The following is a 26,370-nucleotide window of genomic DNA, read 5'->3' as shown; positions in this document are numbered from 1 at the left end:
GTTATTGTTATTAGTAGTTGTTGTTGTTTATTTAGTTGTATTTAGTTTCAATAACTTTTCTTTATAATGCAATAAAATCTGGCGAGCAGCTATTTAAACGATCGAACACTTCGTTTGTTTATTTGTGGCTTGAAGTTAGGCTCGCAGAAAATGCCGTTCATTTGTTAAATTTAGTAGGAACAACACAACCTGTGACGTAGGCTATATTATACCCAATTATCCAAATTTATTACAAAAAAATGAAGAAAATCTCTCGAAAACAGAGAAAAGTTCATATTATCCAACTTCCTTCCTTTTTTCGTTCACTATATCCGGGAGTTTACTATAAGCCTAGTTCACTATAGAGGGGTTTGACTGTGTTTTTTTTAGAAGATTCTCGTTTGAGAATATGGCATATTTAATACGTGACCAAAGAGAAATGGAAGTGAGTGGATAATTAAAAAAAGAATATTTTTTTTTTGCAGATAATCTATATTAAACAAAAAGAAAACCACATCAGAAATTTATGTTACACCTCGTCATCTTACGCGGCAATGTTACCGAGATCACGTGGTTTTGACGTCATGATTCTTAAATCAGTTATTTTCTAGAAGCTTAAAAACGCATTTGCGTTGAATACTTTGTTTCGTAAGAATGCCACTTTATTATTATTTTTTTTTTAATCTATAGGATTTTTCTTAACTGTTGACTGGGTAGTTTATTTAAAATGAATTTGTTTGGCAACAAGTTGTTTTTGTTTGCTGTAAATTTTAAGTTTTCTGCTAGCTTGTAATTTTTATTCTTCTTGCTTTTAGATGTAAATTATTTAATTTCTGCATTATAAATTCATGCAATACAAAGTTTTATGGTGTACAACAAAAGTATGAACTTTTTATTTTGCTGCAAGGGGTAGTTTTCTTCAAGTAAAGATAAAAATCGAATATTCTTAAATGAATTACTTTGTTTATTTTATAAATTGTTGCTCAGAGCGCTACGTATCTTGTAAATTATAGAACGGATAGTTTATTTGGTAAAGCCTTGTAAGTTCTTTCATTTTATTCTATATTTGTTCATTTTATTCTATATTTGTGTGAAAAGTTTTATTTTCAAAAAGGAAAAATCGGTCTTTAAAATTGTTTCATGTTTCGTCTAGTTTCACTATAACTTTAAATATTTTTACTAAGAACTTAATTTATATTTAATTTCTAAAATTTCAAATATTTATTCTTAGATTTCTACATTATTTGTTTGTGTAGACTTTAAATTTGTGCCTCCAAATTAATTGTTGTTCTTTCTGGTATTTTCTTTTTCTGATAAATAATGCTTGTTGAAATTTTTTTCTGAAAAGAATTATGTTTATGAAAGTATTTGCAAAAACATTGTTTATGAAAAGTGGATTTAAAATAAGGCGATTTTTTTTATGAAATATTTTATTGATACAATGTTACACTTTTTTTTAAAAAACACACATTTTCACAAAAGTAACATGAAATTTTTTTATTGCATGTGTTCACTATAAAATAAGTGAAGTAATAGAGGGTGTAAGTTATTTATATATTCGGTAGGATGCTAAAATAATAAATAAAACTTAAAAATAAATTGAAGCAGCTATAATTTTGTAAAGACCTGAAAATTGCCTTTACTTTTTGGGTTGTAGATATGTTGATTATATGGCCTATGAAGATTTGGATACATGCTATATTTCCGTATCGTGATCTGTAACGCCAAATACAATTAGCCAAGATGTTTGCCTGGGAATGGCTATGAGTTATACCTTTCGAGTTGGCCCCTTTCTCTGATATTTTCTTCTTCAGTTTCTCGCGGTCATCTGCCTGGGAGTTGCCAAGACTTGGTGATCATTCTGCTACAGATCACGAGGCGGAAATCTTCCCTGGATAACAATAATATCATTATTTTTATAAAAGTATTAAACTCTTATTTTGTACGCAAATAAGGATATGGTATAGTTTGTGCCCTGTAGAATAAAGCAAAAACAACGCGCTTAAAACACAACTTATATTTTTATTTTCTGTAATTTTATTTGTGCTTTATTTAGGTTGTTTTTACTTTTATTTCCTTGCTTTGTAGTCCATTTTTTAAATACTTCAGTGAAATAACAAAGAAATTTATCAAAATTTAAAACAAAGATTTTACTTTTAAATTTAGAAATGTTTATAATATTAAATAATTCATGTAAGCATTATTTTATATAATTTATTATTTTATATAATTTATTTTATATAAAGTATTGAATAAAATTTATTCCGAAAAATTAAAACAAACTAAATCATACTTATATTTAACAATTCTGAGTGTTTTGATGTTGCAAGCTAGTGCATTTAATCTATGTTAGTAAGTATAGTGTAAAACTAGAAGCGTATGCATTGTTTTATTTAGTTAGTTTTAAAGTTGTATCTAGATTTACTGAAAAAATAGAAGATATTTATTGATCAAAGTTTAAGTATTTAAATTTTAAAATTGGTTCTTTTCTACCCTAGATTATCTAAGTATTAAAATTATCTAATTTGCTTTGTTTGTTTTTTTTTATCTATTTTAAACTTATTTTGTGAGATGGTTACAGGTTACGTCTACATAAATTATACAATATTAGATTTCTATAAATATTTAAAAAAAAAATTTTATTCTAAAATTTTACTTGAATTTTAATTAACAAGACAATAATTTGTGTTCTCTGTAAATCTATTTTGACTTGCTTATTTCAACTCTATATCGGTTTCTCAAATGAGTTAGTTTTAGACAATAGAAAAAAATCGACACTCGCTTGTAGTATCTGGCACGTTCACAGAGGTATATGTTGTATACATGTTATGAAGATAATTCAATGATAACATACATGAGCATGTAGAATGCTTTATGAAATAAACTTTTTCAATGAAAAATATGCTTTCTACACATTACCTAAAAGAACTCCTCCTAAGATGTTTTTTTTTCAACCGCCTGTCCCCAAGCACTATAGACCAGTTCGCAATCTGACAACCAAAGAATTTATTGAACTATTTTCAGATTTAGGATAAAAATGACAATTCAATTCAATGATTATAAATTAGTACCCTATGAAAACTAAAAATGAATGTCCTTATCTTTGAACAAAAACATATTATTTATGTGAAACTACTACAATTTTGATTCCGAGTGTAATTAAACGAAACATCTAAATCAACTTAAATCTTTTACATGTTGTTGTAACTGGTTTGAGAGTAAAATTGATATGTATGTCGTATTATATTCTGTTTTTTTTTTTTGTGTTTATTATTTCCTTTTTAGTTGTTTCATATTTGTCTTCTTTTGCTGGTTACATAATTTGGTTTTGTTATTTTTTGGTAATAAAATTAATATAATAAGTAATGGCAAAATTAATATTCATATTAGAATTATTATAAATTTTACTGATATTTGAATAAGTTTATTCTCAAAATTATGTTTATTGTATGGAGCGAGTAAATTATCAGAAATTGTTAGTCTTTTGGCAGTGGAACAGGTTTTTCTTTTATTGTGAATAATATTAATATAATGTTTAATATTTTTATTCACCCTTTCAATTTTTCAACACGTCTGTAATAAATAATACAGTTAAGAGTTTGCCTGTGTGTCTGTTTCTCTTATAACTACAGAAACGTTTGTGAACACTAACTGAAATTAGCACAGTGATTGAAACGGGTAAATTTATCTCATAATATTAAAAATTATTCAAAAATTTTAATTATGGTGTTTTGGGATGGATTTTTGAATGATAGAATTTTCTCATTGATGTAACAAAGGCCATTAATATGAATTAAACTATAGACTAATATGAATAATAGAAAAATAAGTCATTCAATAGTTTTTTTTTTTTTTTTTTTTTTTGAAATGTAGCTTTTCTTAACTTTTTAAAAAAAATTTAAGTTGTTAAATTAAGTAAAAAATTAATTTTGGTTTAAATCACATTCATTTGAACCAGCCAACCCTGTAAATACTTTTTTAATTAAGTTACTTTTTCCAAACTATTTATTTTAGTTTTATACAGAATTTTGAAGTTTATATATCATATTAAAGTTTAGTTTGAGATTTCATACACCATTCAAAAATGTATTTAATATATATATATATATGTATATATATATATATATATATATATATATATATATATATATATTATAATAGGTAAATGGGTTTCCCCCAAATTTCATTTTCTACCATAAGACAAAATTTAATAACAAATGATAATACTGTACAATAATTGTCTGTATACCAAATTGTGTTTGTATGAGGCTTGGTCACCACGATTGGTGGCTAAGAAGGCCAGATGAAGAAAAATGTTCTTTTATTGGGATTGATCCCCCACAATATAGGTGTCATTTTTATTAAATCTTGTTTAATTGTACGAAATGAAATTTGTGGAAAACCCCTTATCATTTTGAGCTTTCTGTCTCTTTTCTTTTTCTTTCAAAAGAAGTGTACAAAAAATACTTCGAAAATTGCAGGAAATTTTTTAAATTTTTATGATATTCAAATCAGACTTTTTTCAGTAGTTGCCAAACACAATTCACTACAAAGTTAAGAATTAAAAAAAAAAAAAAATATGAAAAAAAGAAGGAAAAAGAAAACTTTTTCTGCTCATGCGCAGTATGAAAGAAATACTTAAAATAGTAATGCCTTGCAAATTGCTCAAAAATTTTTTAAATAATGGCTCAAAAATTTTTTTTTCATTGTATTGAATATTTTTCAAACTAGCGTAAGACAAAAAAATTAGTTTTTATGTGTCAATGTCTCCATAAATATTTAAGCTAGGATTATGAGATTTTATGCAGTTACTGCAATAAACAGATAACAACCAAAGTAATCAGCATAAGTTACTAGCTCATTGCTTGATTTTCTGGCATAGGCTTTTAAAAAATACTTGTTTTCTTTCGCAATTTATTGTCTGTCCCAGAAACCTCTGAAAGCTTTAAACTTTACTGCTAAGTATGAAAAAACGCATGAAGTAATTAACTCTTAAAGTTACAAAATAAATCTCCAAGTATTTCTTGAGTGATTTAAAATAGTTTCAAAAACTGAAAGTGTCTCTTCCATTATTGTATGCTATTGAATATATATTCAAAATAAACCTTCAATTATTTCTTGAGAAATTTAAAAAAATTTCAAAAACTGAAAGTGTCTCTTCTATTATTGTATGGTAGTGAGTATATATACAGAGTTCTCCCTAGTAATAAAAAAGGGCAGGGTGAACTGAATTTATGTTTATATTTCTAAAAATTTTTTTTCTCATTATTAAAATACGAGAAAAATTAGCTGTTTATAAAAGTAATTTAAGACATCCTAAAAAACAGTTTCTGTGCATAAATGTTTTTCAGGAAAAGTATGAACTAAAATAAATTATTAATCCATAAACTACTTGAAAGTTTTTTTTTCAATAATTTAAACTGAAAATTAAGAGAAAAAAAATAAAGGTGCATTTGTTTTTTTTAAAAAAAGGTATTTATTCAGTGAGTGACCAAATAATTATGACCACCGGACTGTTATGCAAAATGAGCTATTGCTTCACAGTTTTGCCGCTAGAGGGCGACATTGCTGCAAAGAGGGAATGCAAGGCAAGTGAACCATCGATTGCACTGTGTTACGCTCGGAGATATGGGAGACAAACGTGACTTAACTGAGTTTGAAAGCGGAATGATTGCGGGCACTCGAAGCGTCGGAACCAGTGTCAGCAAAACGAGAGCAGCAGTTATTAATGTGTACAGAAAGTGAACTACCAAACAGAACACCGGGTGTCAACGTCAGGCTTGTGGTCGTCACAGGCTACTGAATGCTCGAGCTGAGACTTTCCAGAGTTGTCCAGTCTAACAGAATAGCAACAGTACGTCAAATAGCGAGGAATCTTAATGAAGGTTCTAATGCGAACGTCTCTGAATGGCACATTACACCGTATAGGCTATGGGAGCCGAGTAAGAATAGACATCTCTAGCAAAGGAGCATGAGGATTGGACAGTTGACACTGGAAAAAAGGTCACGTGGTCTGATGAATCGCGTTTCCAATTACATCGTGCAGATGACAGGGTTCGGATATGGCGAAAACAGCCCGAAAGCGTGGACCCCAACTGCATTGCCACATCACTTCAAGCTGGTGGAGACAATGTTATGGTTTGGGAGATGTTTTCTTATCATTGCGTGGGTCTTTTGATTCCCGTAGAACAGTGTTTCCCAAAGTGTGGTACGCGTACCTCCAGGGGTACGGGAACAGTTTAGCGAGGGTACGCGTCCTTATGCGAAATATCTTGCAATAAACGAAAATTTCGAACAAACTTATTTAAAAACAAAGCTAGCCATGAAAATTTACGATTACGTATTTTTCTATTTGCTATTTTTTTGCGGAGTTAGCAGTTAATAATTAGTGGTGTCAACAACCAGTTGTGATTTTTAACTTTTGTGCAATTTTTTTTATAGTAAAAAATACACTCATTTTTTTATTAGTGGTACACAGCGTTACGAAAAATTTAGAAAGGGTACACAAAAGTCATAAGTTTGGGAAACACTGCCGTAGAACAACGTCTGAATGCTCAAGGATATTTAATACTTATCGCAGATCAAGTACATCCTGTTATGCTAATGGTGTACCCTGCGGGGATGGATACTTTCAGCAAGCAAAGCTCCTTGTTATACAACTCGTATTGTCGTCAGGTGGTTCGAAGAACATGACGGCGTTGGCTCGCACAATCACCAGATCTCAATCCAATTGAGAATTTGTGGGATGAGATCAAACGGGGCACCAGACAGCTGGATCCAGTGCCATCCAATCGGACGGAACTGATAAGTGAAGTTCATCGGATATGGAATCAAATTCCTCGTATCTCAATGTGTGTGTGTATATATATGTTACCGTTAAAGTATGAAATCCGTTATTTTATAGAATACCTAGTTATTCCATGAAATAACTGATCGTGTCCGTTAAAGTGTAAAACTCTCTTGTATTTCCATGGTTTAACTAGTTATTTCATAGAATAACGATCTGCAGCCCGTTAAAGTGTAAAATAATCTATATCATAATCATATATCTCGCACGACAAATACATTTACCTTCCACCCTACTGCATTTATGAATTATTCAACAAAAAATGTTTTTGTTTTAGAAATAATGTTATTTGTAATTCCAAGTGTCATTTTAGTAATCCTTGTTGTAACAAATGATTTTTTGGCACGTTTCCATAAATATCATTTATACGCTCCATTAATTAGATAAATTGCTTCTTTTTCATTTTTATTGTCTATCATTAGTTTATTTATAGAATACCTAGTTATTTCATTTTAGATCAATTGTTTATTTTACACTTTAACTGTCTCTCATTAGTTAATTCATAGAATACCTAGCTATTTCATAGAATAACTAGTTAAAGTGTCAAATGAATAACATATTACGCACTTTAACGGACACGATCAGTTTTTTCATGGAATAACTAGGTATTCTATGAAATAACTGCATTACAAACTTTAACGGTAACATATATACTCACAAATATTTCCAAAATGATTACCTATCCTCTTCGCTCCAGTTGTTACATAAAATCTCAAGTCTCTTTTTTTTCCAAGAACCCTTGTCCCGAGCTAGGTCTTTTACCTCCTCCCATCCATTTAGTTTTGTATTACACAGATTTAGGTGCATGTATCTTTGCCAAGTAATTCTCGACCTTCCTCTTTTTCGTTTTCCATCGTGTGTCCAAATAAGTGTGATGTTAGCAGGGCTATTTCGTTTTAGACGTAGGAGATCTAAATCCATCTCCATCTTCTTTTCAAAATTTCCTCATGAAAGGGTAATTATTTTGCCTTTATTAGTTGATCTTTATTTGAGATAGTGTTGGGTCCAGAAATTTTAAACAATTTGTTCTGGAATGTAGCAATGATATCAGGTGTAGTTTCATTAGATTCTTTTTTCGGTAAATGGCCCTAAACACCATTAACTGTTATTTTGATCATTTCGCACTTATATATTTTTATACTGTTTTCCCGCTTCTGAAAAAAAATACCCTTTAAATGCTAATTATTTAACTCAGGATCAGAGCGATTGTTTCCTTTCAAGCTTGTGTAAGTGCTCGCGGTTCTCCTAAACTATTTGAATTTTTATTTTATTATCGTAAGCTCTCTCTTTGTTCTACGATGTCATTAATTCAATTTACTCATGACTTAGAGAAACGATGAGGCAGGCATGCTGAAGACCTCCATTAAATTATTTTTCAACCTCGTCTAATAAACAGGTAATCTAATAGAATGAATGGAATTTCTTAACTCCCTATTTATTCTTTGTAAAGGAAAAATATGTTTGAAGAAGAAAATTTTTTTATAAGGGGGAAGAAAAAAAACGTTCCTGCCAATTAAATTTTTTTATTTTTTATTATTAGGATAATTTTAACGATTTATTAAGAATATCGGATCCTTCCTACCGATCGTTTTGTAAATAGACTTTATCTCTCTAAGGAAGTAGAGTTCCCGTTTCTAACATAAATAGAAAAGACACCCTTATGAATATTTCTGTTACGCTACAGAAAACATCGTGTTATAGTTTTCCAATTAGCAGCACGATCTATTGACGAATATGAATAATCTCAGGGCAACTGAAGCTGTGAGATGTACTTAATGATGTAAAAACTTCATTTGTCTTATACATTATGAAGGTTCGAACGCTCAAAAATAGACGCTCATTCTCTAGACCAGGGGTGGCGAACCTTTATACACCAACGTGCCATTTTTTCCAAAAAATTGTTTAATGAGGTCATAGACGTGCCGTCAAATAATTTTGCCTTCGTGATTATTGGGAAAATAATAATACTAAATACTATCAACTCAAAACTCTTTAATTACATTGAAAAAAAAGTATTCTGCAATGTATTCAGTCATACGCGTAATTCAACTTAAAGTAACATCAGTGTGACTTCTGTTGTTGCAGATTAGATGACAAATAACTTATATTAGGTTGTAAGATGTTAGTTTAAGCAGGACTGTTTATTTATTTATTTTTGTTAGTTATTTATTGTCAGCTTGTTTTTTATGGTTATTAATTGCTTTTTTAGCATTAATTGTTAATTTTTTTCATTAATAATTGTTTATTATTTTGCGTGTTTTTTTGTGAATTTTAATTTAATTGTTACATATGCTTCATAGTGTAATAGCATTTGAGTAATAACAATTCATAGTGTGATAACAAATGTGATCAGTGGCGTGCCCAAAATATTGTGTCGGGTGCCATAAATGGCACGCGTGCCATTGGTTCGCCATCCCTGCTCTAGACCATTGTTTCCCAAACTTATGATTTTTGCGTACCCTTTCTAAATTTTTCGTAACTCTGTGTACCACTAATAAAAAAATGAATGTATTTTTTGCAATAAAAAAATTACACAAAAGTTTAAAATCACAACTGGCGGTTGACACCACTCATTATTAACTGTTAACTCTCCAAAAAATAGCCAATAGAAAAATACGTAGCTGTAAATTTTCATGGCTAGTTGTGTTTTTTAATAAATTTTTTTGAAATTTTCGTTTGTCGCAAGATATTTCGCATAAAAACATGTACCCCGCTAAACTGCTCATGTACCCCTGGGGGTACGATTACCACAGTTTGGGAAACACTGCTCTAGTCTCAGAGACGTGAATGAGGCAAGAAAACTATTTGAAATCGAAAAAGTAAAGTTACAAGAAAAAAAGAAAAAAAATGCAATCGCAAATAAACAGCAGCGGTCGAGAGAGTCCAATCAGGGCTGACTGCAATATCACGTTGTTAACGAGAAATCGAAATTCATACGAATGAAATTTTTTTCGTAGTTGTTTTCTGTTTCAAATCTATTTGCATTTCTCATTCGCATCTGCCAAATCTTGAGAATGGGCCCCTATTTTTGAGCCCTCGAAACGTGTAGACTTTTTCCACCTTTAATTTATGAAGCATACAACGCTTTTATAGTATCAAGTACTTGTTGAATATTTTTTAAAGTTTATCGAGAATAAATGAAGTGGTTTCTTTAGCAAACTGCTGAAACACTATACATTTCTATAAATTTTTGTTTTTCTTTCGTTAATTTTTCATATTTTTGGTCATTTTTGGAATACTCAATAGATGGCTCTGAGAAATTTCTGTTAATTAAGCTGTTAACGAAATTAGATTTAATATCAATTTAGCGCTTGCAGTGAGGGGGGGGGGGTATTATGAGTTGGGGGAGAAATCCGCTAATAAATTAAGAACTAATCCATGAAAGCATTTGCCCCATCCTAATCCTTTATTTCCTCGGCCTCATGCAGCGAAGAAATTTCCCAGAATTCTCTTCGATGGTACATTTTTCAATTGGAGTGTGTGTGCGTAGGAGACTTCTAATAAACCTCGTCCATTTCTTCATTGGCAGGTATTAAGAAAATTGCTTCTCGGAATCTCGCCTGTTTTGGCGGTTATTGGGGATTATGTTGAGTTCTCCTCTTGATGCAGCAGCAGAACCCTCTAAATAATATCCGGTAGTAGAAGTGATTAATGATAAACTTGCGGGTCTTCGTTTTAAGTGCAACATTGGCTGAATAGGGTTTAAAATAATTAAAATATTTGTAATAATTTCCTTTCTTTCCTTTGGGAAATATTCACTTTTGTATTCATTTATTTTATAAACTAAAAATTTCTCTGTTTTGATAAAGAGTGAGTGTTAGTTTTTGAAATACATAAGATAGTATAAGAGAGTAATTTGATAATTGTTGAGGATCAAATTCGGTTGTTTCATTTGACACATTTTTTGATAAATTTTTACGGTGCGAAGTGAGTGCCCTTTCAAAACTTGAATGTGTCCTTTTCTGTGAGGAAGCACTCTGCTCTTTTTTATTGACTGAGTTACCCTAGGGCAGTGATTCTCAACCACTGTGCCGTCAAATTCTTAAAATATACCTCCAAATATTGGAAATGATACAATAAAAATTATAATGCTTTTTTATTACGTGTAAAATTTAAATTAAAAAAAGTGTGTGTATATATATATATATATATATATATATATATATATATATATATATATATATATATATATATATATATATATATATATATATATATATATATATATATATATATATATATATATGAAAAAAAGGGGGGGGGGGAGGAAAATAATAATAAAAAAAATAACAAACAACTGGAAGAAAAAAAAAGGATAAATTTTTTTTTCAAAATCTGGAAAATAAAAGATATAATGATGAAAAGATTATATCTTTTATTTACCGGATTTTTTAAAATTTTTTTATCCTTTTTTTCTTTTTCCCCCAGTTGTTTGTTATTTTTTTTTTTTTTTCCTTCCCCCCCTTTTTTTTCTTCATATTTCTGTAATTTTCCTTTGTTTTATCTATTCTTCTATTTTGAACTTATCTGGGCTTTTGAACAAATATTTACTTAATATTGATTGAATTTTTTGAACTTAAATATATAAATATTTATTAAACTTTTTTTTAAAAATTGTCAATTTGGTGACATTTTCCCCTCATAGATGAAATTTTTTAAAATCACTGCGTTATACTCATTTTTTGCCTTTTTTTACGAGCCCAGGATTTGGATATCTGACGACGACGTATTTGGATATCTTACGGGCAAATTATAGGAGGTAGCCGCAGTTTGCTCATAAGAGCAATCCAAAGTTTGTACCCCTTAATGCTAATTTCATTTTTTGCGTGTTTCATCATATCTCAAGAACTTAAATGATTTGAAAAATTTTTGTACACAATCATAAAACTCCAAAGATAATTCCATCCAAAAAAAAAATATATATATATATATTTTGTTTAATAATAATTGGAAAAAAAATTATGAATAGTAAGGCATATAATATTTAGCATCGTTTTAAAAAATGTAATTTTACATAACAAAATACAAAATTTGAGTTAAGTTTGGAATAATTCCTCAGGAATCAAGTTTAAAAGGCACGACTTTTTAAAAATTTGATTTCTCAAAAACTATTCGGCCGATTTTGCTCAAATTTTGTATTTTGCCATGTAAAATTAAATTTTTTAAAAAGGTGTAAGAAATTATATACCTTACTATTCAAAATTTTTTCAATTATTATTAAATAATTAAGAAATAATTAATATTTACCGAAAGTTATTCTTTGCCTGGAATTATCTTTATGTCAATGAATTTTATAATTGTGTGTAAAAATATTTCAGTTCGCCTAAAAACAAATTGCAAAGAAAAAAAAATGGGTATGTTTATTTAGAGAAATTACGTTTTTGTTTCCGATTTCGCTACTTAAAATATCGTCTACACCAGTGATTCTCAACTTTTTTTTCGTTGCGGCACACTTTTAACGATTTCGAAATTTGACGGCACACAATGAAAAAATTAGATTAAAAGTTGTTTAATTACCTATTTTACACTGTGTTAAATAGTTTGTGATAATAATTTTGATTGTGGAATAAAATAATATGCACTACAAAATCACATTTATTAAGGGATTAATTATTTCTTTCGACCAATTTTTTATTAGTTAGTAACAGTTATTTATTTTTTGCTAGTTATAAATTGTTAGCTTGTTTTCTATAATTATTAACTGTTTTTTTTTATTTCTTGTTGACCAGTTTTTTTGCTAATTATTAATTGTTAGCTTAATTTTTGCTAATTATCCTTTGTTAATTTGTTTTTTATATATTTTGTTTTTTTAGTTATTCTTTGTTAGTTTGCTTACTAATTGTATAACTTACTTAAATGATCAGCTCTTACAACATTTTTTAAAATTGTGTGTTAAACACTTCCATCTTATTTTAAGATTGTCAGAGACAATACAATCGCCGACGAAGATGCTATCACGCTGTTAAAGCGTGGGAAAATTTTAAAAAGTATATACATATACACTTTTCCTTATTTTAAACTTTACTCATAATTAAAAAAAGCATTATAATTTTTATTGTATCATTTTTAATATTTGGCGGCACATTTTAAGAATTTGGCGGCACACAAAAGTGCCGCGGCACAGTGGTTGAGAATCACTGGTCTACACTGATTAATCAGTATATTTGAGATCACCCCCTCGAGCCATTAAGATTGAATTCTAGAGCGTGAAGATCCGATCATTAGATCAAAAATTATTCAGGGTAATCCGTTATTCATTTCGAGTGGGTAATTGTTGACCCCCACCGGTGAATGTTGACAGTCGCATAGTAGCTTTGGTTATGCCTGAAATATATACTAGGTCTAGTTAAGCGCTACTGCCCGGTATACATTTGCCGGCATGCCCTACTTAGATGTTTTTTTAAGGTTCAGTGCCACTGCCCGGTATACATTTGCCCGGTATGCCCTGCATCAATGATTTTTTAATGTCACCTGCCACTGTCCATTATGCATTTAACCGGTACTCCGAACACTGATGTTTCTCCTAATCTATCCTCAGCAGATATTAAAATATCGAATAAATATTATAATATTATCAATAAATAACTTAATATCAAATCGGATATAACAAATATTGCGGACATTCATTAAAGTGCCTATGTGGTTGTTGACATTCACCGGTGAAAGTCGACATTCTCTTGATTTTGGCAATTCACGGTAACCTTCATACATTGTGCCATACCATTGATTTAAAATCACATTTTTCTGCCCATATGTTTTTTTCTTTCCTTTCCCAACCCAAAATGCTCTTAGTGAAATGATCATTTAAAAAAAAATGTAGACAAAAGTTAAAAAGGCCATTGATTACGTTTGACGTCAAACGCCCGTACTTCAAGCCATTTATTTCAACTGTGGAAATTTCAACTCTATTATTTGAAAACATTACCATAATTTACTTCCCAACTTAATAATTTCGTTTTGTGAAAGTGGCTTTCCAGTTGCGTCAATATCAGGCATTGTATTCCTGTCTCGTGATTTCTGTTTGTAAATTACTTTGAGTAAAAGCCAGATTTATTATTAGGCAACAATTCATACTTTGATGGCTTCTTTTAAAGGAATTTTGAATAGTTGACTCAAATATAGAGCTGTTTTTGACCGCTGTGGATCAAAATGTATCGGTATTTTATGGCCATATAAAATTTAGCATCAATCAATGTTTAAATCGCTTGATTTTTTTTTGAAAAAATTAAGCGTAAACAAACTGAATTATTTAAAAATAATAATTTATGTCTAAAATATTTCTTACAGAATATAGTTAATAAACACATTCTTTAGGCTGTGATTTAAAAAAAAAATCTGATTTCATTGTTAATTTAACTATATTTGCTGAAGTTATTAAATTATATTTTTCCATTCCATTAACGGTATGTAAAAACATAGTTGTCTTGTACCTGTTTTATATTTATTTAAACAGTGTTTTTAAAACTTATTAAATATATAGTTATTGCATTGCAATGATGAAGAAAGACTTGTTCTACCTAAAGTAACTTAAAATATGGAGCGGCCTAGAGTTTTCCAGGGCTCTCACGGGTCAGGGAAAACCTGGAATTGTCAGGGAATTTTATTTTAACTCTAAAAAACAGAGGATAGCCAGGGAAAGTTGAAATTTTTTTACAATAAAGCTGGAAAATTCCTAAACGTAATTATAACAGTACAGGTAATTTTAACCTTTAAATTAGGGAAACAAAAATATTTATGGGAAAACAATGGCTTAATGACTTTTATCAATTTTATGCTGATGACAACCAAACCAGAATGAAAATTAATGTGGAAAAACTGAATCCTCTACTATGTGATTTTCCAGCTAATTAAAATGTATTGACAACAATGGAAAACTGCGACACCATCATCAGATTTTTATGTATAGTAAGATTGAATAATTGGGTATAATATAAAAAAAACACAACTACTTCCACTTAGTAGGAATAACATTTACCATGACGCAATGCTAAATTCTATGCCACTATCCACATAAATGCCACTATCCACATAAATCAATTATTGATCAGAAATCGAATATCATTTACTTTTCTTTATAATGCAATAAAATCTGGCGAGCAGCTATTTAAACGATCAAACACTTCGTTTGTTTATTTGTGGCTTGAAGTTAGGCTCGCAGAAAATGCCGTTCATGGGTTAAATTTAGTAGGAATAACACAACCTGTGACGCAGGCTATAGTATACCCAATTATAAAAGTTTTTTATTTTTCTTGGTGAAAGAGTTATGAAAAATACATATAAATATTTATTTATGCATTACTGAATAAGATGAATTTTCAAAAACCTCAGAATCTTCATTTACTTGGCCCCTCACTTGTTGATGTATTTTATTAAATGCGAATTAAGATATTGATTTTGGGAATCGGGATTGCTCATTCCTTTAGTATAGACCTCAAAGCGAAAATTAATGCACATAATTGTATTAACTTTCGTCCCCAATTAATTCAGTTTCCGTTTTAGTATTCCACTCTCAAATTATAATTGAGATTAGTTAGGCGCATTTTTGTTGTATTTACGAATTCAAAACAAATCCAGAGTCCTACAAGAATACACGGTGGTAGTAAGGATCTGAAAATGGCCCTATCTGTCACTAAATCCAGGGCAGACGTGCACCGCCAATAGCGACCCTAAATCTCTACAACAGCTCTTGATTCTAAGACGCCAACTACAAAGACGCAGAGAGCATTCGAATTTGAGTGCATTATTAAACACAAGTCCGACCACTTTAATCCATAGTTAATGGCCATGGATCACAGAAGTAATACTCTCCTCTCGCATAAAGACGGTGGTGCCACGGAGGAATTGACTCCAAACGGAGGAGAACATTCGAAATAAATCCACGAGGGAGCCTTTCTAACTATTGTGCGGATATAAAATATGTAAGTAATAACTACCACATAAACAACGCAATGAAGAGAGTTATGTTAAAGATCACAACACAAATGATGCGGGCATACGAGGGAGGGAAGTTATAAGAGGGATCAATAAAAGAACAAAAATAGGATTATAATCTTTTATCTTTAATGTAATAGCGTCTGCACGTTATCAAAAAATGATATATTATGTTTCATATTTGGGGGAAAAAAGTAATCGCTGGAGTTGTCTTGGGATTTTAATATTTGTTACATATCTTCCGTTGCTCTTAACAGCAACGGAGACTGGACCGGTCGCACGTGCGTATGATTTTGAACCGTCAGCGGTCGGTAAAGTGTTAACTTTTATTACATTTATGTAAATTAAGGGATTTCCAAACTATGGCACTCCAGCTTTACCGATTACCCGCTATAACAAATCTGAATTGCAAAGTATATAGTTAAAAATTTTGAACATATTTTGAAATTAACAGTTTTTACAATATAACAACCTAAAGAAGCATAAATAATACAATGGAACATTTTAAATGTTTTTAATGATGTGCAATTTTCTCAAAAGACTGATAAAGGTTGACAGACTCTAGCGCCACAAATATTTCACTCGCTGCTTAATTCCATAACGAAAATTTTTACCTATTTTTTTTTTTTCATACGTGGTGATTTAGCTGGCGGGCAAATGAATAGAAATATTAAAAATGCCTTTCCAACACACACAGAAGGGAAGGAACAAAGATTAAAACGCGTCAGAAAGTTCCTAAAGTAGTCTGAGAATCGTCAAAATGGGCTGTTTTTCGTAAATTTTTGAAGATGAGGTAATGACGATTTAAAGAGTACGTCATACCGCGGAGACATTTTTTCAGCACAAATTCTGTTTCACCTCCATTGGTATTTTAAAGTAAGGAGAAAAGTGAACAGGTAAATCTTAAGTAAACCACGCTAAGAATTTATTTTAAATACAATTCCAACAAATAATTGCAGGATAACTGCCCCACTACATTTGAAGTAATCCTGGCATAATTTGTTCGTAATTTGATATTTTTGAAGTTGTATTTCATCATTTAAACTTCATGGTTAGTTCTAGGTTTACCTGAATTCGCTTTTTCTCTACTTGAAAATCTGAAATTACTTTTTTCTATGAGAGAGAATTTGACATGAAGATTTATCGCGAGGTATAGTGTATTCTTAACGTCGTTTCTGGTTAAGTTTGTCCTTATTTAAAGAACTTTTTGTAAATAAGTATTTTTTTAAAAAAGTCTTAATTTTTTTAATTTTTAAAGTTAATTTTTTTTCTTCCATCTAACAACTTATAAATTAATATCTTGAAATAGGTATTGATTTTTGACGTTTAGTATTGCTGTATTTTATGGTATGAGTTTACCCATTGCAAAATATTTTATCTTAAGAACGGCCGCTGCACAAAATTCTTTCTTTGAAAAACGTCGTTTTTAATTCATAATTTTAAAACTGTAAATCCTTCAAAGATAACATAGACTTCTTACCACAAAAACTAGAGCTTATTTTCACAAAAGGAAGACTTAGAAAAAACACGATTGCGCTAGATTGAAACATTATCGCACAAACATTGTGTAGGTGAGAGGGGAGAACTGTCTGTGAATGACAGAAATGAGTGGTTGTTGACTTCCACCGCTGAATATTGACAATCACTTTAGTAAAAGTCCGAAATATATATATATATACTAGGTCTAGTTAAGTGCCACTACCCGGTATACATTTGCACGGTATGCCCTACATCAATGTTTTTCTAAGGTTCAGTGCCACTCTCCAGTATGCATTTAACCGATACTCCGAACATTGATGTTTCTTAAAATTTATCCTCAACAGATATTAAAGTATCGAATAAGTATAATAATATCAACGAATAATCTACATTATATAAAACGCTAATACGTACGTATGTATCAATAAAACCTATGATATTTCTTTTCTCGCGCTGGCAACAGTTTTCATTTTTAATTGATTGGATTCGGCGCGCAAGAGCACGTAGCGAGCATCATATGTCTAATCGGGGAAATTCTCACCGAATTATCAAAAAAATTCTCACAAAATAATCTTCATCGAAGCCGATGCTTTACATCCGGCTTTCAGTACTATTTCATATTGTTTTACAACATATGGCTTTAATACTCTGGTGGGAAAGACTTTAAAACAAAACTTACAACAGTTACTTTTCTCAACAACTGAAATTTAGAATAGTGTGATTAAGAAAAATATGTGAACTGTTTGCAATTTCAAATTAATATTGAAATGTACAGGTTTAGAATTTTCTACAGTGAAAACTTTTCGGAACTTCAGTGTTCAAAAAAGTATACAAAAGCTAGACGTTAAGAACGTATCCGATGAGCGAGCATCGAATTGCGAAGCAATCCGAAATGAACAGCGAAAGCAGTTCCGGGGGTTGGCGAGCGCCAGCGAGCAGGGGGCGAAGCCTCCTAGTTTAATATCAAATCGGATATAACAAATATTTCAGACACTCACCAAAGCGCTGTGATGGTTGACATTCACCGATGAAAGTCGACATTCTCTTGATTTCGGTCATTCAGCTTAGTGCTTTTAACTATTGAGCCGGTGCTGCTTTTTGTAATATTAGAATCAGTTAATTGGGAGTAGATGTTTTACGAAATCACAGAAACAGGATCCTATTTTCTCAAAATTGTGCGATTTTTCATAAAAAATAGGACCTTTAACAAATAGTCTGGCCCAACCCTGATTACTTTCTTCTTCTTAAGTTTATGACCTTCAATGTTCAATTCCGTAGCCTTGTAATATTGAACATAGTCCAGAAGACAAGGGAACACCTGGATTATGCATTGGGACTAACTAGCCTTCGTGGAGGACAAACTTATTTCCTCTTCACCCTATTTTCGCCTTACATGGAGAGGAAAACCTCCTATCGTTAGCTCGATGGATTCTAGATCATGATTTGTCTGCCGCAAAGAATATTTTACGGAGGAATTTGTGGAGATATCCGTATCGTGATCTGTGGCAGAATAATCGCCAAGTCTTGGAAACTTTCTGGCAGCAGCCCACGAGAAATTTAAAAAAAAAAGAAGGAAAAAAAACAGCAAGGGACCAACTGGAAAGGTATGGCTCGTAGCCACGCCCGACCAAACATCTATTTGTTTTTATTAAATTTGCAAGTTTAAAATCTATTTGGCACCTTGGCGATTGTCGTTGGCGTGACAGATCACGATACGAAAATATCCCGCTGTGGTTGGTGTGAGCCTGAGCTGCAACGTGGTTTACATCATTCGGAGATGAGCTCTCAATCCCTTGAGCAATCGTGGTCCTCACTTTCGAACTTATTGTGGGGAGATTTCCATATCTTGATCTGTGGCAGAATAATCGCGAAGTCTTGGAAACTTCCGGGCAGTGGCCCGCGAGAAACTAAAAAAAATATCACAGAAAGGGACCAACTCGAAAGGTATAACTCGTAGCCACCCCTGGGCAAAGATCTACAAATTTAAAAAAAAAAAAAAAATGCCAGTTTAAAATCTATTTGGCATCTTGGCGATTGTAGTCAGCGTGACAGATCATGATACGGAAATATCCCCCTTATTCTAGGTGTAACTTTCTTTGGATTGCAAATAAGTTTTTATATAAATCAATATTTTTTTTTGTAATTTATTATACATTAATAGCTTCGTTTTTCTAAATCGAATTAATTTTCTTCGGAATAAAATTACTCTTAGTAACACAGTTTTGTTTTCATAGAAAACAGTTCTTGTTGTTTCGCGTAATTTAGTTACAGATATTCCAGGAGATAGCAAAGCTGCGAGGGAAAAAAAAGTAAGTTGCTGCTAGTTCCTGGACTTCCATTAGATGAGGTATCTTTTGAAACAAAAAAAAAAACATCAATGAGAGAAACAAGAAAGATTAACGAGATCTCGTTGTGTTGCTTCCATCAGACGCCGTATAAATTATCGGGTTAGAGAACATAAGTAAATAGGATTATGATGTCTCCGAATTCAGAAGCAGAAAATGGAAACAGGCAGTTGTTTAATTGGGTAATTAGATGCGCCAACGCGTTACTTTTTTTTAATATTCTATTTGTTTATTTGTTCTATGTCCATGTGAGAAAACAGAAGAAACTGTTGTTACAATATCATCTTGATTAGATGGTACCATTTCTTCTATTTTTATTGACTCGCTTTCGAGTGTGTGAGAATGAAATCACGCAACAGAAATTTCGCCAGCTTTTTCTCTCACTAGAACATTCACTTTGAAAGTAATGGCTGACATTACAAGTTTGAACGACTGTTCAAACCTTACCGTTATAAGCAAAATTTATCGTCATTTTATCGCAAAATATCGTCTATCCGAAAACTTTCCGATGAATTGGAGCATTCACATTTTTATCGAAGCTCTGTATTGGATAGCTATATAAGTTAATATGGTTTCTTGAGTGCTAAAAGCAGAATTTATAATCGTTTTATCGTCAAGTAGAATATAGAGTCGATCTAAGTTCTGACTAACTAACGTATTATCTGGATACATTTATATGTAGTTTCCTTCCTGCTACTAATAGAATGTATCCTATTCTGTTTTATAACCGGCTTTGTGAACAACCGACTCAATTCTGAGTTAACGATTATCAGTGTTCATTTCCGTAGCCTTGTCATTTTGAACATAACCCAGAAGATAAAGGAACTTCTGGATTAAGCATTGAGATAAACCTACGTGGAGGACTCTTTGATGGAACTAACTTGCATTTACGTTACACAGAGAGGAATACCGCGGAAATCTCAGATGGTTGGCCTCATGATCTATCTACCACTGAGGATATTTTACGTTAGCACTGTGGTCGGTGTTAGCCGGGAGAAGAATTCACATCAACCAGCCACCGCTGAAATTCGAACCTATATGACCTCATTGGGAGGAGAACACTCTATCACCTGAACCACCGTGGTTCTTTTGAAGTAATCGAATACACGATTGCTTATAAGTTATTATATAAAAGAACCTATTGTTTTATGTAATATATTATAGATTAATTGTTATACTCTTCTAAGTATTGATTTTCTGTTGAATAAAGTTTCTTCTTTTTTCAATTCTTTTTTTCGCTTAATTTAGTTAGAGATTTTCCAGCAGATGGCAAAGCTGTGAAGGTTGCAGCTAGTTCCTGGATTTCCATTAGATGAGAAACCTTGTGAAAAAAAAAACCAAAAACAATATCAATAAGAAAAACAAGATAGATTCTCGTAGTGTTTTTTTTCTTCTTCTGTCTTTCATCAGACTTCGTATAAATTATCTGTTTGAGAACCTGAAGTAAATAGGATTATAATGTCTCCAAATTCAGGAAATGAAAGCAGGCAGTTGTTTATTTGGGTAATTAGATGCGTTCCTTTTTTAAAAAATTCTATTTGTATGTTCGAATACAGAAGAAACTGCTGTTACAATAGCATCTTAATTAGACGGTATCTTCTTTTATTTTTTTCTATCTTCATTTTTTCTATTTTTACTGTATTTTTATTTATACTTGCTTTCGATTGTATTGTGTGAGAATGAAATCATGCAACAGAAATTTCTACATCTTTCCATTTAGCTAGAACGCTCATTTTAACTGCGGTGGAGTTAAAATGAGCTTTCCTAGCCGCCACCAGTAGAATATTTCGTAAAATATCGTCAGTCCGACAACTTTGCGATTATTTAGAGCATTCATATTTTACATGACGCATGTTTGCACATGAAATAACATTATTTAAAGTGATATAAAAATTTGTAATCTTTACAACTCAATTTTACTTGTCACTATTATTAAATAATAAAAATCAATAAATAAATATTTAAAATTATTTTCTGCATGGTATTATGCTTAAATAAATGAATTTTATAATTGTGTGCAATAATTTTTCAATTTGCTTAAAAAGTTAGGAGATATAACAAAATACGATTTGACGAAATACATGGCAGATGGAGATATGACAAAAACTGAAAATTTTTGTCTTAGATAATTGTTTGATATAAAAACTAACTTTTAAAAATTTTTAGTCTATAAATTAACCTTGTGTCTTCCAAGTGTCTAAAACTATTCTCCTGTATTTCACTCACCAATCCAGTCCTGCTTATAATTTGTCTATAGGAAGAACTCCCCTCGTCTAAGGCTGTCTGCTGCTGTGGAATCAAGAAATAGCGCATTTCAAAGTGGGAAGCTTCTTTCTCCCTTTCTCTTTCCGACCGAAGTCAAAACCTGTCTTTAAGTAATCACCCAACTCCCCTACTTGAAATAGTTAAACCTCGTAACCATAGTAACCGCCACCACTTCAGACGAATAGCTAGGGGAGCTCTTTACATACAGGGCTAAAGAGAATAGAAGGGCTAGTTCACTCCGCTCTTAGAGCTGAAGCTACGATTTCCCTCCTCATGGCGTCACTGTGTCCACAGATCTCGGAGATCGCAAGCAAAGATATGATAACTTTGCATCTTTCTCTTTGTAAAAATAAGTTAGACTTTTTCTGGTTATTAACCTTCAAACTTTACGTAATTAGCACATTATTTCCGTTCATAAACATAGTTCAAAAAAAACTTTCTAGGTTATTATATTAAAAAAATACCATTTTAAACTTATAAAAATGTTTTGCTAGTTGGTGAAAATGACACGATAAATACTTTATTTTAAAAAGTTCAGTTTTAACTTTAACTATTAAGAAAAGTGAAGGCATATATCGACACTTTTTTTATCTACATATTCTTTTATAAAGATAAGTTAAGTTAAATTTAGAATCCCTGATTTTAAAATATGTCGTTAATAGCAATTTGTTCATACTTCATCATTAGGAAACATCAACCTTAAACGCTAATTACTGAAACAAAATAATAATTTAGGTTCATAATGACATTAGAAATTTTACAATTGTTTATAGACATTTGAATTTACGATGATATAATTTATAGATATTTAAATTGGGTATAATATGAAAAAAACACAACTACTTCGATTTAGTAGGAACAACATATGACGCAATGCTAAACGAATGGAATTTAGTTGTTGTTTATTTAGTTATTGTTATTAGTAGTTGTTGTTATTTGTTTTAGTTGTTGTTGTTTATTTAGTTGTATTTAGTTTCAATAACTTTTCTCTATAATGCAATAAAATCTGGCGAGCAGCTATTTAAACGATCGAACACTTCGTTTGTTTGTTTGTGGCTTGAAGTTAGGCTCGCAGAAAATGCCGTTCATGGGTTAAATCTAGTAGGAACAACACACTCTGTGACGTAGGCTATATTATACCCAATTGAAGAGAATATAATTTTTAAAAAAAATCATAAATATTTAGAATAACTACATTAAAAAATATGTTATGAAATTAGGAGAATTTCAACTATATACTATATATTTTATTTATACTTTTTACTTACATTTTAATTTTCTTTGACTTTATCTATTTTTTAATTCTTTTCACCTGCCTTTCTTTATGAAGTAACGAGGCGGTTTCTATTTAGATAATGAATTTTTATAAAAGTTCTTTACGACAGAATAAACGTATTGCTGTTTTATATTAACTGTGTCATTTCGGAATCCATTCTTTACATAGTTGTTCATTTACTTTAGGGAACACGCGAAAAATTATACTTTTTCCTTTTGTTTTTATATCAGAATTTTTGCAAGTTGCAATCGCGCAAACTGGCATTTCGATAATAGTTTTAAATTCTTGTAAATTCACTGCAAAAACTGAGGAAAGTCATTATAGAAAATAACAAATGTCTTAGAATATCTCGCAAAAAGAAATGATCCAATATTAGTTAGAGCTAGTAAGGCCAAACGCTCCGTTCTTGAAGTAAAAGTGCGAGCTTTGCGCCAAAGTGACGTCACTAGAGTGACGTCGGAGGATCGGCGCGGCAAGAGATACTTCAAAGGAGTGAACCAGCCCTTCTATTCTCTTTAGCCCTGTTTACATCGATAAACTATACTATCTTTTTCATGCATACCTATTAGGGAAAGACTAATTGAAAATCAGTAACAAGCCTATATAAAAAAATTAAGAAATTATCTTTGAAAGAATTGAACTGGATAAAAATTGGTTTTGGCGTGACATTCACATTCATTTCACAATTTTTATATCGCTCACTTCTATTCTTCTATAATTGTTATCTTAGATGAAAACTCAATATATTCCTTTCTAAGACATTTCAAAATATTCTTTATTGTCAAAATCCTTTTTTATTTCTTGCCTGAGGTCACTGACATACAAAGGGAAAGAATTTCGAACGAACGATTAGATGCTGATTAACTAACGTTAAGAGGCTTAACTCATTTTAAAGCGTTGTTACTTAACGTTCAAGTTAAAATAGAATTTAATAGAAGTGATTAAAATGACAGTAAAGTAAGTTTATTCAGTGAAATGTTGTTAAATTCAATTATTATAACAGATCTGAACGTCGTTTAAAGTCTTTTTAACTAATAATATTTAGCCATTTAACAAGATAGTGAATTGTAATGTTCTAAGTAATTTTCGTTCAATGCATGAATTATGAATTTTTATTTTAAAAGTATCAATTGTTTTTAAGATATAGATGTTTATTTATTTATTTCCAGAAATAATAAAATAAAATAAGCTCAGTCTGCAAAAAAAAAAAAAAAAAAAAAAGTGCGAAGTTATAAATATGTAGAGGATACGTGGTAAAAGATTTCAAATTTTTTTAAAAAAAAAGAAAACACCTTTAAAAAATATTTAAAAAATTTAAATAATAAAGAAAGTAAATAAAATAAGCAAAATGTATAATCATCATCAGCTCATATTATTATATCCGAAAAAAGAGTGCTTTCTAATAAATATTGTATTCAAAATGTATAAATAAAATAGTATAAGGAGCACTGAAAAAATTTTAAACGAAAATAGATCATATTAAGCAAAAAATGCAAAATAAAACTGTCGAGCAAATAGAAATTCCAGAAAGAAAAAAAAAAACAGAATAAACTGAAAATGTGTAATATATAAAGCGAGTAGCGAATTCAAATGCATTTTTCAAAAATGTTTTCGTAACTGGTTGCCAGGTTTCAAAATATGAATATAGAAGCGTAAATAAACGATGATGGGATCAATTTATGTCGCGTTCTTTCTGAAGTACAGAAGCGCTTTTGATTTTTTTAAAATCTACTTTGGATTTGTTGTATTTTCATAAGGTAAAAATATTATACTGGATAATTCAAAGTTTATAATGAATAAGGCTGGGGGATAGACCGTTCGCCTTCCGATAAGGTGAACATGGTTCAAATCCCAGCGATGGCTAGTCGATACGAATTCCGCACCCGACTCGCACAGATCACAGTGCTGCCGTAGAATATCTTGAGTGGTAGACGAATCATGGGTTGGAGTCTAGTTGTCGTAAGGCTATCCGTGGAAGGTTTTCGTGGTTTTCCTCTCTATGTTCCGCAAATGCGGGTTAATTCCATCAAAAAGTTCTCCACGAAGGCAAATTTTTCCCAAGACTTGATCCAGGAGTTCCCTTGTCTTCTAGACCTTGTCATTACAAGGCTACGGAGTTGAATATTGGTAGTCGTAGACCCGAAATTGGGTCGGCTGTACAATGCCGGTTATATTTTTGTATTGTGTACCTGGTAACTTCGATGCATAATTAGATCGTTTTATGTTCTACATAGCTTCATGCCTTTCTTAAGTAAGTAATCTATAGTGAAAGAATTGAAATCTTTGAGCAAGAATGTAGACATTGTCACTTAAGAGAATTGATACTGGCGGGCTTTGCTTACTCGAAACAGAATGGAAAGAACAGTTGCTGGCGTAAACAAATGCCACGTTTCAACAACCCATCAGAATCGAGATACCCACACTACTTGCAGGTAGTCCATTCCAAAAATTATATCGTTCTTTTAATTTTTCTTGATCTTGTTGTTTATGTCGTTGTACTGCTTATGTTTAATTCATGCTGCTTATGTTTTTTAATTCATGCTTATGTTTACCGGATATTTTCAAGTCTCTGTTGCACTAATAAGGTTAGGTCTTCTAGACATTGAGTCTCGACACTTGAAAATCAGACTAATGTGTCAAAAGCTATGAAGAGGAGTTAATAAAACTTACGTTAAATTTTTACAGAAATTTTTTTTCTGTATTTTTGTACCTGGAAAATTTATAAATAACTGCAATTAAAAAGTTGTGTTAACTTCCTATAATGATCGTTCAAAAATTAGTTTTTCTACCGTTCGTTTAATTTACCAATTTAATTGTAAAAAGCGAGAAAGAAAACAATAATACATTCTTTGAAGCGTATAAAATCGTCTTTTCTCCGAATGAATTTCTTTCACTAATTTCGATTAAATCCAGTTATTCTCTCAAAACGGTGTTCTTATGTCCTGGAATTTCGCGATTAGCCTTGTAATAGTTTCTTCGAATTTATGTAATGACCACTTCCTCTTTTTTTCGTGTCGCGTGTTTCCTAGTCCAAGTAACTCTTATCTTAGCACCTGAAATTGATTCTTCTCTTCTTTGGCGAACTTCTGTTTTTGGCGAGTTTTTTGTTTTTTCACACAGGATGCCAATTAAAAGTTACTTCCAGGTAAGTGTTCTTTCCGTCCTAGTTACATTTTCTTCCTTTTTTTTTCTTCTTTTTATTTCGATACTTTCGCTTATTTCGTTACTCTAATTATCTCGACAAGTAA

General features: G+C 31.0%; 1 protein-coding gene across 1 annotated transcript in view; it reads left to right on the top strand.

Annotated features, from left to right (window-relative positions):
• The first annotated feature begins 690 nt into the window (after window positions 1-690).
• Window positions 691-26,370, top strand: part of LOC107447625 (putative phospholipid-transporting ATPase IM) — a 198,969-nt gene continuing 173,289 nt past the window's right edge. Inside the window, exon 1 of the mRNA XM_016062579.4 lies at window positions 691-1,019. The gene's annotated coding sequence lies outside the window, so the exon portion shown is untranslated. The remainder of the gene's footprint in view (window positions 1,020-26,370) is intronic.

This window comes from Parasteatoda tepidariorum, chromosome 4 (assembly GCF_982258835.1).
Source record: "Parasteatoda tepidariorum strain Cologne lab strain chromosome 4, Ptep-v5.0, whole genome shotgun sequence".
Taxonomy (NCBI): Eukaryota; Metazoa; Arthropoda; class Arachnida; order Araneae; family Theridiidae; genus Parasteatoda; species Parasteatoda tepidariorum.
This window is presented reverse-complemented; position numbering and strand designations above follow the sequence as displayed.